We start from the raw sequence: 16,638 nt of genomic DNA on the forward strand, positions 1-16,638 counted from the left end.
TTCATATGTTAAATCTCTTTTCAGCCACCAGGTTCCAGATGCTAGCAGGATCCCAACCATACTTCCCTGGACAGACAACTTCACCAATGTGTACTGGAGCTCCAATTCCCCAGAACCTTGTCCCACTAGGGAAAGAGAGAGGCAGACTGAGATTATGGATTGATCTGTCAACACCCATGTTCAGCAGGGAAGCAATTACAGAAGCCAGACCTTCCACCTTCTGCATCCCACAATGACCTTGGGTCGATACTCCCAGAAGGTTAAAGAATAGCAAACCTATCAAGGGAGGGGATGGGATACGGAGTTCTGGTCATGGGAATTGTGTTGAGTTGTACCCCTCTTATCCTATGGTTCTGTCAATGTTTCCTTTTTATAAATTAAATTAAATTAAATTGAAAATATTTTGCTAGTGTTTTTTGATCTGAAAAAAATATGATCTCATGGGGAGTCGGGCTATAGCACAGCGGGTTAAGCGCAGGTGGCGCAAAGCACAAGGACCGGCATAAGGATCCCGGTTCGAACCCCGGCTCCCCACCTGCAGGGGAGTCGCTTCACAGGCGGTGAAGCAGGTCTGCAGGTGTCTATCTTTCTCTCCCCCTCTGTCTTCCCCTCCTCTCTCTGTTTCTCTCTGTCCTATCCAACAACGACGACAACAACAATAATAACTACAACAATAAAACAACAAGGGCAACAAAAGGGAATAAATAAATAAAATAAAATATTAAAAAAAAAATCTGATCTCATGAGTTTATTTTTATGGGCTTTTAAATTATCTTTTCCAGTACTAGAGTATGTTGTCCTTAAGGAATGTAAAATTGTATAATATAAAAAATTCATTTGACCATTGGTCTTGGGGTAGAATTTTGTCCCCACAAGATAAATAGTACCATGTGTATGTTCCAATATGTGCACAACAAATGCCGTTTGTAGAGAAAATAATAACATAATGAAAGCACTAAGATTAAAAAATGTACAGTAGCAAAAGCATGTTTATATTGCTTTAAGAGAATTTAGAGGATCAAACAGCACAATATCCCCAAAACACATGTCTCTAAGAAGATTATCCATCATTATGACCTACTTCCATAATCAGGCTCTACCTTGATATCTTATTTTAAAAATGAATATGGAGTATACACAATTTACGCTTAACTGCTGCAGTAGCATTGATAAAATATTGATTTAAAACTAATCATACCTTACTGCAATGGAATGAATATATGAATAAAGTAAAATTCATTTTTTCCTCTGGAAAATAAAGCTGATGTAGAAAATAATAAATTCAGGAAAATGTAGCTTGGGATGTTCATACATAAAAGTAAATGTCATTCAAGCACATTAAGTAATAAAGCTTCTGAAATAATCACCCGGTCAGAGAGATTAGATTGACAATAAATTGCTACATGCAGAGAAAAAAACGTAATTCAAAACACAGACCAAGATTAAAAAATAATGAGGATGTTTCTTCTAGGCCAATGAAAATAAAATCTGCAGAAGTTCCTAGTAACTAAAACCAACTTGCTGAAATATTATGTCTTTATATTTTTATTAGTAATATTCAAAATGTTCTCATCATAAGGTAATATAAGCAGAAGGGAAAATTTGTAAAGTATAAATCATAGAAAAGTCACATGATATCTGAACAAGAACCATTATAACTTACAATCTAGCATTTCACCATGAGTATCCAGGTTACATTTTGCTTATTACAATTCACACATACTTCCTGAGGCAATATGGGTAAAGTGTCATAAAATCTTGGTTTAATGCATTTCTATTGATACTACAAGGTAACAGAGATGCCCCTTTATTTTAACTTTTCAGCAGTTTGCAATGAATAAAATAAATATAATTTAATGAACTTTAAGAGAAAAAAGCCTCAAGTGGAGGTTCAAATATATTAGATGAGTAGTACTGAAATGCACAAAATGCACACCTTGACTTTGGTATCCTTTTTTTTTTTTTTTTTTTTTGCTTATGGGGTTATTGCTGGGGATGGCGGTGCCTACACCACTGCTCCTGGAGGACATTTTTCCCTTTTGTCGCCCTTGTTGTTTATCGTTATTTTTGTTTGTTGTTGTTATTATTGCTGTCATTGTTGAATAGGACAGAGAGAAATGGAGAGAGGAGGGGAAGACAGAGAGGGAGAGAGAGATAGACACCTTCAGACCTGCTTCACCATCCGTGATACGATCCCGCTGAGGTGGGAAGCTGGGGGCTCGAACCGGGATCCTTACACCGGTCCTTGCGACTTTGGTATTCTTAAGAATCAAGTCTTATGATGAATACATGAAAAGAATAAAACTTACATATACTTTTCCAATGCTAAAAATGTGGCTTTCCTATTTTTTACCTATATTTTAGCTTTGAATAGTAGTTATTGCACTGTTATTTCCATTTTATAAGGTAGATAACCAGATTACAGAATCTTTGCCTTTGTTTTTCAGGTTAAAGGGCTTCAAATCATGACAGCTCCAAAGGTAAAATGATCTAGCTCAAAAATTCAAAGTACTGCTGCCACATCTCAATAAAAAGACTATTTCTTGGGCTAAATGAAAGTTGTCATCTGTTCTATTACACAGTGAATTAAGAGATCATTTGTAAACTCTTATTCATATTATATCCTCCTGAGGGTGTTAGGAAATAGTATGATATTACACAAATACTTATGAGTACAAATAAACATAAATGGTTCTTTTTTTCAAAGACTTTATTCATTTCCCTTTTGTTTCCCTTGTTTTATTGTTGTAGTTATCTATGTTGTCGTTGTTGGATAGGACAGAGAAAAATGCAGAGAGGAGGGGAAGACAGAGAGAGGGAGATAAAGATAGATACCTGCAGACCTGCTATATTGCCTGTGAAGCAACTACCCTGCAGGTGGGGAGCTGGGGGCTCGAACTGGGATCCTTATGTCAGTCCTTGTGCTTTACGCCATGTGCACTTAACCCACTGTGCTACCGCCCAACTCCCGATAAATGGTTCTTTAACCAAAAATATATGTGAATTTGCCAATAGTAAGCTTAACTTATTCTGGAGAAACTTAAAACATAAAGAAAACACTTCTGGACTTTTTCAATGGCAGTAATTTTTAGTAGCAGCAGTTATGCTGTGGCATAGACCCTGATGAATTAATCTAATGCCATAAAATGATCTGAAATTTTTATATGCAAATAGGGAATATTAAAATGAGAAAATTATTGCCACCAAGGAAACAAACACCTCAATAATATATATAGTTCTATGATTACAGAAGCAAAGAATCCAGGAACATTCACAGAGAGAAATACACAAACTTGCAATTAATAGAATATCGTCCATTTTGTTCCATTAAACATTATTCAAGAAGAAAAATGATAGTGGAGTGGTGGAAAAGCAATATGTCATGATTTTAACTTGTGATTTTTTTGCTCCAAATTCTCTAGCCATATTTAAAGTCAAATTATCTATTCCCTTTTCTCCATTGAAGAGCTGTTCATTTTGTAAAGTGAAAAAGCAAGGAGCCAGGTGATGCACTCTTGATTGAACGCATGTTACAATGCACAAAGACCAAGACCAATTTCAGCCCTCAGATACCCACATGCAGGGGGAAAGCTTTTGGAAGTAGTGAAACGTTGTTGCAGGTGTCTCTGCCTCTTTCCCTTTTTATCACTCCCTTCCTCTTTGATTTCTGGTTGCCTCTATCCATTTAATAAAGATAATAATAAAAATATTTTAATGAAGCACACCATGGATTTTAGGAAAGAAATCCTGGAAGGGGAATGGAAGCTGGCAACTCTAGGGATAGCAATGAGGGCAGTGGGTTAATACCTGGGGGCATGTGATAAGATTAAGTGGATGGTTGTCTTAGGTGCAGGGAGGCTGTGTAAGAATAGATATTTTGAAGAGTGGTTTACCTTTCTCTATTGAAAGGAAGAGAAACCTCTTGCCAACTTTAAGGTTGAGTGATGTCTTTCCTAAGAACCTGAATATAATTCTCATAAGTGAAATTAAGTAGACAGTGTCCCCCTCTCAGTTTCTGTGGAAGGACAGAAGTCTGTTTCATGCACCTGACTCCAAGTTGCAAATCATGATATGAGAAGCTTATATTATCTTTGCATAAAAGGAATCAATTAGCACTGATTACCAGAAGAATTTAATATGAACTATATGTGATGAAGGATGCGCTCAAGTTGACTTACTAAGACTAGTTACTGTTGATCTTGAAGGCAAGTATACAATTGATTGTATCACCTTGGTTACACAAAAATTTCTTCTAATTTTGTAATCTCCAAGTGAATTTCCTGTGTATATCCTATTTTGGTTTATGGCTTAGTCAATAATAAAACTGCTTTTTCTATCATTATGAAGTTTTCTGGGTTGAATGTATTATTATTATTATTGTAATTATATTTGCCATCAAGTTGGTCCATCAGCACAGAACTTCTGCTTCATCAATGACACCCATGCTTCAAGTATGGCATAGAATCTTCCAAGAGTCTTTGTGGTCATTTACATGAAGTAGAAGACTGGAGGACTTTTACAGTGTATTAATAGTACAGGGCAGGTGGGGGGGAACAGCATAATGGTTATGCAAAGAGATTCTGATGTCTGAGGCTTTAAGGTCCCTGGTTCAACCCCCCACACCACTATAAAAGCCAGAGCTAAGCAGTGCTTTGGGAAAATAAATAAATATATAAAGCCATAAAATATTGTATTAATAGTACATATTTAGGTTCTTTGGGAGATTGAAGTTGCACAGACGAGTACAGATCACAATTGGCATATTGAAGTTGAACTCGTAAATTAAAAGTGACATGTATTTTTAATTTTTCTTAACAAAGTCATATGTAAAACAGTAAAGCCACTAATATCAGTAAACTACCAAAGTATATAGAAGAAATAATCATGATGATGGGGTCTTATGCACTGAAAAGCTGCTGTCTTTATTATAGGAAGTTAGAAGAAAAGAATATAAAGAAGGAATTTTGAGAAGGAATTTTGTATATTCACATTCAAAATGATGTGAATGGAAAGCAATTTGAAATATATTTAATATATATTGCAATGCTAACTTTAGAAAGGCATTATATCTAAGTTAATCTTGACAGTCAAAGAAAAGAATAAACTCTAAATGCTTGTAAATATACACATTTTTAGCTTTTCCCACTATTGAAAAGGTAACATTCTCACTTAAAAGAAGTAAACATAATTCTATACTACTGTGTAACTATAAAAAGAACTATAAAAAGATTATACTCTTCAAGTACATCCAAGAATTTCCACATTATTTTAAATTGCTATATCACAGTTTATTAATTGTAATGACACTTCAGTAATTTACAATGAAAACAAGAGATTTAACAGTGTACTGAGCATATGAACATGGAGACAGGTTTGTGTTTCATTTCATGCTAAAATATAAATAAATAAATAAATAAATAAACTAAAAGAATCTATAAAAATATAGATAGCACTAGTTTACTCATTAGTTTTGAAGATTAGATATAAAGATTCACCTTTAAGTAAATGATAACTATATTGTCATTTTAAAAATTTAAACATCTAGTTTCTTGAAATAATTTCTACTATTAATAAAAAGGGGGGAATTTGGTGACCCACCTGATTGAGGGTGCATGTTACAGTGTGCAAGGACCCAAATTTGACCTCCCAGGTCCACTTGCAGAGGGAAAGCTTTCTAAGTGGTAAAGCAGGGCTGCAGGTGTCTCTCTGTCTCTCTCCCTCTCTATCAAGCCCTTACTTCTCGATTTCTGGCTGTATCTGTCCAATAAATGAATAAAGATAATTAAAAAATGTTTTAAAATGGGACTTCAGCTGGAGTGCATATTTGAGAATCCATGATTTATTAAAAATAATCATACTTATATATGTATATATATATTTAAGTTTATATAATTCATTGTATACTAGAGCATAATGAAATTGTATATGTATATAATATATATACCTTATTAATATGTACCTTATTAATGTTTATCTATACTAGATAGATTGCTAAATCTTTGATACAGAATCATAATTGTTCACCAGTTAATTGAAAGTGTATATTATACACACATAAACTCACATTTTAATAAGTAGAGACATAGAGGGTAAAATTAATAATGCAATAAGGCTAATTACTCTTTCTGTCCCAATAAAAGCTGACTAGAACTAATGATTACAAAGATATTCCTTTGATCTAAGGAATGGATCAGCAGCACATAACCTACAAACCAAATCCTGACTGTCAGTTTTTTATGAATAGTCTACAGAAGTCAGAATAGCAATTTTATTTCCTTAATGATAAGAAAAATATACAAAGAAAAATAATGAATTATGTGAAATTTGTATAAAGTTTCAGTAGCCATAAGTAAAACTATTTGGATCACAGATACATTTATTTATTTATTATTCATTTATGTATATTTGAGTGGCATGTACTGCCATGTAGATTTTAAGGTCTACGAGGACTAAAATGTTTACTTCCTTTTGTTTCACAGAGGATGTTTGATGACCCCTGTAGAGAAGAAAAATTCAGAAAATTAATTATCTAAAATATAATATATAGAGGTTTTAAAACGGTAAAATCACCAGGTTGAGAAATCTTGGAAATGTATTGTGTGTTACATCAGTATGCACAGAACACAGTAAAGTTGTTTTCAGTCTACTTCCAGTTTTCTTTGGTTCTGATTATGATCCCTTGATTAAATTCTCATCTATCTATTTTATATGACATCTTAGACTTGCAGATTCTGTTATGATACAACCCCCTCCCACAACATATACATTGATACATCTTATGACTTTGAATAGTCATCTAACAAGAATCACCACATTCTAACCTAAGTAGAAAATAGATGATTAGTACTGACCACCTAGCATTGTCTCCATATTAGGCTTGAGAAAGATGATTCAAGTGAGTTTGTCAATTGCAAGAAAGTAGTTTGGATTTGTGTGTGAATCCATACTCTTTATTACTCACTTTTGTTAGTGTTCTTACTGTAATCTAGATTGCCTATGCTGTTCTCTCATTGATATCACAATAAGGTATATTAAATAGGAGTGGAAAACTGGGAGTCGGGCGGTAGTGCAGCGGGTTAAGCACACGTGGTGCAAAGCATAACGATCGGCCTAAGGATCCCAGTTCGAGCCCCCGGCTCCCCAACTGCAGAGGAGTTGCTTCACAAGCGATGAAGCAGGTCTGCAGGTGTCTATCTTTCTCTCCCCCTCTGTCTTCTCCTTTCTCCATTTCTCTCTGTCCTAACAATGACAACATCAATAACAACATTAATAATAACTACAACAACAGTATAAAACAACAGGGACAACAAAAGGGAAAATAAATAAATAAATATAAAAAATGTAAAAAAAAGGAGTGGAAGATTAATGTAATCCATAAGATAAAATACATGGCTATTATATATGTGTGTGTGCTGTCATTAAGGATTACTCCTCCTAGTCATATGGTCCAACTCTTCATTCTAAAAGATTTATTTATTTAATGAGAGAATGAGAGACAGAAAAGCAAGTGAAGAAGTGAGTAGAACATACTTTAATACAATAAGTGTCTGAGATTTTAGGCCCTCACATGTACAAATTATTCACACTAACACTAAGCTGCCTCCCCAATCACATCCAGTTCTAAAACATGATATTTTCATTCATGCCATAAATTAGAATTAAATAAAGATAACATATTTTTTAAGTTTTCTATGAATGCAAACAAAGCTTGGCTTCAAAAGAAAACACCTTGAAGAGTTGGCAGTTATCTATTACAGCAGGTAAAGCTCACATTTTCCATGTGTGAGGTGCCAGATTCAGTATACAGCATCATATAGAGTCACCAACAGATAGAAATGTGAATGGTGGAGCAGTAAACTGGTGACTGTCTCTTTCTTTCAAAATGATTAATAAAAACTGTGCTGGTGTTTGCATATCCAGCAGAGTATATATGTTATAATGTGTAAGTGCCTAGGTTCAAGCCCTTGGTCCTCACCTGTAGGAGGGAAGCTTTATGAGTGGTGGAGCAGTGCTACAGTGTCTCCACTTCTCTCTCTCTCTCTCTCTCTCTGTCTCTCTCTCTCTGTCTCTCTCTCTCTCTCTATATATATATATATATATATATATATCCCTGTTTCTCATCTTCTTTCAACAATGACTACTGAGAATAGTGGAGTTCTATAGGCACCAAACCCTGGGGGTAATAACCCTAGTGGAAAAGTAAATGGGCTGAGAGATTGATCAGTATTATCATGTATATGCAAATCACTGATCCTTAGCATGGCATACTAGTAGAAAAAGCAAATATCATAATACAAGAACCAATATTGATATTTTTCCAACCTTAATTATAGAAAATTATGCATTGTAGGCTACAGTTTAAATTACATTAACTATAGTTGAAGCGGAAAATAAACAAGGTATTCACCATAGCTAGATAGTTATACAGAATAATATACTATACAAATTTAGCTTTCTAAAATACAATAATGCCTAAAGGAGTCATGCAGTAGCATACCCAGTTAAGCACACACATCACCACATGCAGGGGATCCAGGTTCAACTCCCCAGCCCCCATGTGCAGGGGAGAAGCTTCAACAGCCATGAAGCAAGTGTTGCAAGTATCTCTCTTTCTTTATTCCTTTCCCCTCTCAAATTCTCTCTGTCCTTTTCAGAGAGAGAGAGAAAGAGAAAGAGGGAAGAGTGAAAAGAAATAACACCAACAAAAAGTCTTAAAATCACAAATCCATGTAAAACTTATTATGTACACTACACCAGTGTATACTATTCAGTTTTTAACTAAAATACTTCCTAATGCAGTAACAAAAAATCTATGGGTATAAAAATCGCTTACTTAAAACTGGCAAGGCTAAAGACAATCAAATGTTTATAACAATCTTTTAGTAGATCCAACTTTATATTGTATATTGTAATTGGCTTATAAATGATGGCAAAAATTCTGCATGAATTATGTATTTGGGTCACATATTCTCACATATTCTAAAAATAAGCTTCATCTAATAAAAGAGTAAACTGAAAGAATAGATTAAATAAGTTTCTAATAATACTAATCTTTGTCAATAATGTATTATGTATGACATAGAGAGCTCAGTGCCCATAACTACTTAACTTTCATTCAAACTAATATGCCTACCAAAGACAGGAAATGAAGTAAATTAATTTATTCCAGCTTATACTGAAGAATCAACTATGTGGACAATGAAGTGTATGTTAAAGAAAACTCATAAAATGGAAACTAGATTGCTTACAAATCATGAATGAGTGGTCCAGAACATTAAAATCTGTTTCTTCCCATCCTTTATGCATGAGTCCTTTACTACTGAGGTTGGGTCAAATTTAGACTTGATTAAGAAGAAAAACACACAGGCAGTAACTTTTCATTCTTATCAACTCAAGTGCTACCCAAGGATTTGTGTGAAGAAGAAGGAAAACAAATATCCTTCCTTATGAAGTAGAGAAAAAGTCAGGCCAGAGGTCAAAGATGACATAGCTCTCTACACAAGATAACTAAGTACACATCTAATGTTTTGTTTCAGAAAAAGATACATTAAAATACAAAATTATAACTTAGAGTTTCAAACACTGGAATTAAAGAAAAACAACCTTAACCAAGGAAGAAAAACATTCAAAGAATGTTTTCAAGCATGCATTCAAAGCATACATTCAACGTTCACAGACTGCTGACTAACTGTAGCATTGATAAATTCTGAGTAAAGTACCATGAAAATAAATCATGACTCTTGTAGTCCAAACAATTAGAGCCAAATTAAGGAATTAAAAACATGCACAAGAATAAAATTTAATATTCTGTTATAAACAATAGAACTTACTCATAATATGAAAAAATTGTCTTGGAAATTAAGCAGATAATGCTTAATTTTATTAATTTCAATTTAATGCTAAAAGATTACTTTTAAAATCATTTACTTTATTTATTATTCATGAGACAGAGAGAAATCAAGAGTGAAGGGGTATATAGGGAGGGAGAAAGACAGAGAGACACTCACAGCACTGCTTCACTACTGTTCATGAGGCTGTCCTTCTGCAGGTGGGGACCAGGGGCTAGAACCCGGGTCCTTATGCATTGTAAGGTGTGCTCAGCCAGGTGCACCACCCCTTGGCCCTCATGGTGTTACCTTTTACAGTCAGAAGTTCTAAGTTATGTTCCTGGATTCTTAACCATATCATGTTAGAATTTTGATACATTAAAAATTATCAAACTTCTCTGGCCACACTTTTTTAACTCTTACAAGAAAAAAATTACCTCCAAGTATATCTGTTAGAATGGATATAATTCCTCGAAACAATGTAGCCAATTTATTTTTCAAAATATTAAAAAAGTGGTATGTAGATTTAAAAAAGCTGTAAAAGTATATTTTGATTCCTGTACCCTTTCTAATTTATAACAAGTCAAATTCTAGTCCCCTCATTTCCTCTAACCTTGTAATGTTCTACTTCTTCATCAATGAGAAAAATTTTCAACAATATATTTAAACAATGTGGCCATTTTTCTTTAAAAACACTTTAGGTGCATTAAAGAACAATCATGTTAATTGCTCAAATTTCATATTTTATATAGTAATATTTCATGAAATATTCTATACTAAAATATTTTATACTGTATGTACTTGTTTATGTGTTTTAGAACAAAAGTGAGATCAAAAAGCTTTTATGCAAAATATTACTTATATAGAATTAATTGAACATTGTTTGATTTGTTTAGATAGAGAAAGGCAGATAGGGTGTTGGAAACCACTACACTGAAGCCTCCTTCAAGGCAGTGAGGACAGGACTTAAATCTGGGTCTCATACATGCTATAGCAGCACTCTATGAAAGTGATCCATTTGCTGGCCCACTGGCCACACATGTCAAATTACCTGAAAACTTTATTTGATTTTGTAATATCCAAGCATATTTAATATATACCCATTTTCATTGCACTAACTAAGGGTGGAATTCATTACTATATTTCACCCGGTAAGAACTGGAGGTGTCAAGATCAAAAGAAATTGTATTTATAGTTTCTAAGATATAAAATAAATTCGTTTTTAGGTATCTATTATAAGGAGTATTTAGAAGTCTATTGGCCTGAAACACTTCTTCTTCTAGCGTTTGCCGCCTGAAACACTGATTCCAGGGAATAGCAATACCTTGATAAAATAAAATTCAGTTATAAGCCAACTTGTTCAGGAAGTTATCCTGCCATCTGGTTAATCATTATTTCTGAGTGTGCCTGCAAAAATGTGTCCAGATGAAAATAACATTTGGCTTTCTTGAGTCTCCAGGTTGCATAAGGCTGATCATAGAACTTCTTACCTTCCACAACCAGATAAGCAATTCTTTACAATAAATTGTGTATTTATCCATCTTATTAGTTCTTATCCTCTCCCTCTCCCCCCTCCCTCTCTCTCTCTCCACCAGGGTTATTGCTGGGGCTCTGTGCAGCATTACAAGTCCACCACTCCCAGTAGCCATTTTTTTTTCCTTTCTAATTTTAGATAGGACAGAAAGAAATTGAGAGAGGATGGGGAGATAGAGAGAGGGAGAGAAATATGGACCTGCAGGCCTGCTTCACTGTTCATGAAGCCTCTCCCCTGCAGGTAGGGAGCTGGGGCTCAAAGCCCAGTCCTTGTGTTTTGTAATATCTGCGCTTAACCAAGTGCACCACCGCCCAGCCCCACTGGTTCTGATTCTTTAAAGAACCCTAATACAATCACATAATTCTCATTGATTATCTGTGCCAGACATTGTTGCTGACATTGTAAATGCTACAGAGAAAAAAAAATTCCTCCCTTTACACAGTGATATCCCCCCATCCCCCAGGAGAAAGTACAATAGAGAAAAATTAAACACAGCCAATGGGAAGAATACTTTCTACATTTAGAGAAGTGCTTACAATATAAGGTGTGATTATAGAGGACTTTTTTGTTGAAGTACAATTTGAGCAAAAAAGTCAAAAGGTTCAAGAGTGAAAAATGGGAAGAAAATTAGAGAAAAGAGAGGATTATGCTAGGACCTCTGGGTAGCTTCTTGGTTTAGTGTGAACTGGGGGCAGGAAGAAAGGAGCAAGCATAATGCAGTGGCAAGTGGGAAAGTGATGGGATATAATGAGGTTGTATACAAAATAAAACTCATGTTAGGGCTCTCATTAGAAGGCTTTGACTTTTACTTTAAATGAAAATTCAACTCACTATATGACTTTGAGAAGAGATGTGATGTAGTACATTTTACCTTTTAAAATAATGGGGTTTGGGGAAGTAAGTCACAGTGAAAGAGCATGCTCCATGAAGAGCTGGGTATGAAATGGGACCACATAAAAACAAGAAAGACAAAAACAAATAGAAGGCAGGAGAGATAGCAGTGTAAGTATGCAATAAACTTTCATGCCTGAGGCTCCAAAACCCCATTTCAATTTCCCACACCACCATAAGCCAGAGATGTCCAGTGCTCTTGCAGAAAACAAAACAAAACAAAAGATGGGGGAGGGTATATAACATAATGGCTATGCAAAGAGACTTTCAAGCTTGGGAGCCAGGTGGTAGCACAGCAGATAAAGCACACATGACATAAAGTGCAAGGAGGCCTAAAGATACATATTGGAGCCCCTAACACCCGGGGGGGGGGGGATCACTTCTTTCTCTCCCCCTCTGTGTCTTCCCCTCCTATCTCGATTCCTCTCTGTCCTATCCAACAACAAAGACAGCAATAACAACAACAACAATAAACAACAAGGGCAACAAAGGGAAAAAGTAGCCTCCAGGAGCAGTGGATTCCTAGTGCAGGCACAGAACCCTGGAGCCAAATGAGAGAGCGAGAGGGGAGGGGGTTGGGGGAAAGGGTGAGGGTGAGGAGGAAGGGAGAGAGGAGAGGGAAGGAAAGGGGAAGGGAGTGGGAGTGGGAGGGGGAGAGGGGGAGAGAGAGAGAGAGAGAGAGAGAGAGACACTGAGGCTCTCAAGTCCCAAGTTCAAACCTTGAAACTACCATAAGCAACAACTGAGCAGTGCTCTGATCAAAAAAAAAAAAAAAAAGGAATTGGACCAGCTGATGTCACAGTGATTAAAGCACTGGATATTTAAACATGGGCTCCTGAGTTCAAGCCCAGGCATTGCATATACCACAATGATGCTAAGATTTGTTCTCTATCTCACCTATTCTCATTAATGAATAAACAAAATATCTAAACAAATAACAACAGAAAAGATTAAGTAGGATATTGTAAATGGTAAAGCAGTGCTCTGCCCCCCCCCCCCCACATACACAGCACACATGCACACATATAAAGGAAAGGAGTTGTTTTACCTGTGATTAGATTTGCAAAGTGGATATTTGGGGGGTCAGAAAAGAGAAGTAGCCAATATTACAATTCAGATCAGATGACATTTTGGACTAGATTAGCAAAAAATGGGAGTGGTGGATACATTTTGAAAACAGAACAATTTCCTGATGGATTAATAATGAGATGTGAAAAAAACGATAAAAGGATTCAAAGGGTGTTGGTCTGTATTACCTAAACTAAATAATGTAGCTGCCATTTGCTAAAATGAGGAGGATTGCAGAATAAGTTACACTAGAGGGTAAAGTCTTGTACTTGTTAAGCTTGAAATACTGCAATTAGGGCGGTATCTATGAGAGTAGACTCACACTGGTCACTATACCTTACACAGCTTACACTTACTTTAGTAAAAAATAAACTCTTGCGAAGAAAGTTTGATTTGCAAGTTGGCTGCTAGTTTAATGCCTTCTTGATGGTCTCCTCTCTGTTTACTAGAACAACTAGAATGCAAACTTGATATAGCTACCTGGAAGGACATAGACAGCTGTAGTGACCGGTGAAAGTATGATTAAAGGAGGAAAAGATGTCTCCATTATCTAAAATATCTAAGGATAATGTCAAGAAAAAGGAGAACAGAAATGCTAGAGTTCGGTGGTATATTATGAGTGAGAAAAAGGAAATGCTGGAGTTTCCGGAAGATGGTGGACTGAGAAGCTGCTAGTAGCTTGAGCTCCAACCACATCGACTGGAAACAGTAGTATTTTCTGCCTTTAGTAGGCCAGTCAATAAGGGGTCCTAGTGGTGACACCAAGGAGGTGACTATAACTTAATTTGGGTTAAAAAATAGAGTAAATGGGAGTCGGGCTGTAGTGCAGTGGGTTAAGCGAAGGTGGCGCAAAGCACAAGGACCAGCACAAGGATCCCGGTTCAAACCCCGGTTCCCCACCTGCAAGGGAGTCGCTTCACAGGTGGTCTATCTTTTTCTTCTCCTCTCTGTCTTCCCCTCCTCTCTCCATTTCTCTCTGTCCTATTAAACAATGACAACAACAATAATAACTACAACAATAAAACAACAAGGGCAACAAAAGGGAATAAATAAATAAAATAAATATAAAACAATAGAGTAAAAAGAAAGGGAAAAATTTTTTTCTCTTAAATTATTATTATTCCAGAAGCGCAACCCCTCCCCCCTGAGGTTTTTTTTTTCTTTCTTAACAATCAGCTGCCTATGCTCAGGAGGCTTGAGGCAATCTGGGACAGGGTTTTTTTCCTGCTCTATCTTATTATTAATATTATATAAAGGCATATCTCTCCCCCCCCCCCTTTAGGTTGACCAGAATTAACTCTTAGGGTATCTTTCATTGCCAGGGTAGGGGGAATCTTATCTATTGTGAGAGGAACTTGTCTCATTACTCCTACCTCCTCTACAGACTCTCCCCTTCTTCCTCCTCCTAGCTATTAAAAATAAATAAATAAATAAATAAAATAAAGTAATCAATTAAAAAACTTTCTATTCAGTGCTCTTTAATTACAACTCTTTTTCTTATCTTTTCTCTTTCCTCTCTCTTGTTTCTCTTTTTTTAAATCTTGTCATACATTTCTTCCTTCTTCTTTGTCTTTCTGAATTTGTGAATTACTTTGGGGAAGAAATCTGACTCAGAGTGGACTCTCTATGTGTGTATCTCTGCTTTACCTCCCTTTCCCCTCTTGATACCCCTAGAATACACAGTGGATAGTAGATTTGCATAACTGTCTATTCTTGTTATCCCTTCTTTCCTTTCTCTTTCTTCTTCACTTGGACTTGGTTGCTATTTTTTCACAGACTGGGGACATTGTTTGGCTAACTGGTAGTGATTAAACTGCTTCAATACTTGCTTCAGTTGCTATTGTAATTACTGTGGTTGGAGATTTCATTTGTCATAAAGGTATTTAGTACAGTGTTGCTTGTACTCAAGACATAGCAACTGAAGAACAACAGAACATAAAAATAAGAAACACATAAATCAAAAAAATGGGTAGATCAAAACCAAATAAAACTGCTACTCCAATGAATGAAGACAAGAGCCCAGAAGAAACTACAAATCAGCCAGAAGTAACCATAGATAAGAAAAGTATGCAAGCGATAATAAAATTATTAATCACAGAAATGAAAACAACATTGGAGGAATGGAATGGCAGTATAAGGAAAACAACAGTTGAGACCCCCAAGCAAAACACTGATTATCTTGAGGCAATTAGAGAACTGAAAGCTGAAATAGCTGAACTGAGGAAAGAAGCTGAGGCAAGGGAAAGCAAACTAACAGAAGCAGAAAACAGAATTAGTCAGACAGAGGATGAGTTAGAGAAAACAAAGAAAGAGGTGAGAGAGCTCAAAAAGAGATTGGGAGACACTGAAAACAATAACAGAGAAATATGGGATGATCTCAAAAGAAGTAACATTTGTATAATTGGCCTGCCAGAGGAAGAAAGAGAGCAAAGGGAAGGAAACATTCTAGAGGAAATAATAGAAGAAAACTTCCCAGACCTGAAAACAGAAAGGACATTAAGATTCAAGAGGCCCAGAGAGTACCAAACAGATTCAACCCAGACCTGAAGACACCAAGACACATCATAGTCACAATGAGAAGAGTAAGGATTAAAAAAGGATCCTAAAGGCTGCAAGAGAGAAACAAAAAGTCACCTACAGGGGAAAACCCATAAGGTTATCTGCAAACTTCTCTACTGAAACTCTAAATGCCAGAAGAGAATGGCAAGATATCTATCGAGCCCTGAATAAAAAAGGGTTTCAACCAAGGATAATATATCCTGCTAGATTTTCATTCAAACTAGATGGAGCAATCAAAACCTTCTTAGACAAACAGTTAAAGGACGCAACCATCACCAAACCGGCCCTGAAAGAGGTTCTAAAAGACCTCTTATAAACAAGAACATCACTATAATACTTGCAATATATCAGAGCAAACAAATTTTTTTTTGAACAATGGCACTACAATACATTAAATCCATAATATCAATAAATGTCAATGGCTTAAACTCACCCATAAAAAGGCACAGAGTTGGGGGATGGATCAGAAAACATAACCCAACCATATGCTGCTTGCAAGAATCCCATCTGTCACAACAAGATAAACACAGACTTAAAGTTAAAGGATGGAAAACTATCAAACAGACTAACAGACCACAAAAAAGGGCAGGAACAGCCATTCTCATCTCAGACATGGTAGATTTTAAATTAAATAAAGTAATAAAAGATAGGCAAGGACATTACATAATGATTAGAGGATCAATTAGCCAAGAAGACTTAACAATTATTAACATCTATGTACCCAATGAGTGACCATCAAAAAATACATCAAGCACCTAC

General features: G+C 35.7%; 1 protein-coding gene across 15 annotated transcripts in view; it reads right to left on the bottom strand.

Moving 5' to 3' along the window:
• RIMS1 (regulating synaptic membrane exocytosis 1) overlaps positions 1 to 16,638 on the bottom strand; it is a 557,900-nt gene that overhangs the window by 273,787 nt on the left and 267,475 nt on the right. The window lies entirely within an intron of this gene.

Source organism: Erinaceus europaeus, chromosome 4, assembly GCF_950295315.1.
Source record: "Erinaceus europaeus chromosome 4, mEriEur2.1, whole genome shotgun sequence".
NCBI lineage: Eukaryota > Metazoa > Chordata > Mammalia > Eulipotyphla > Erinaceidae > Erinaceus > Erinaceus europaeus.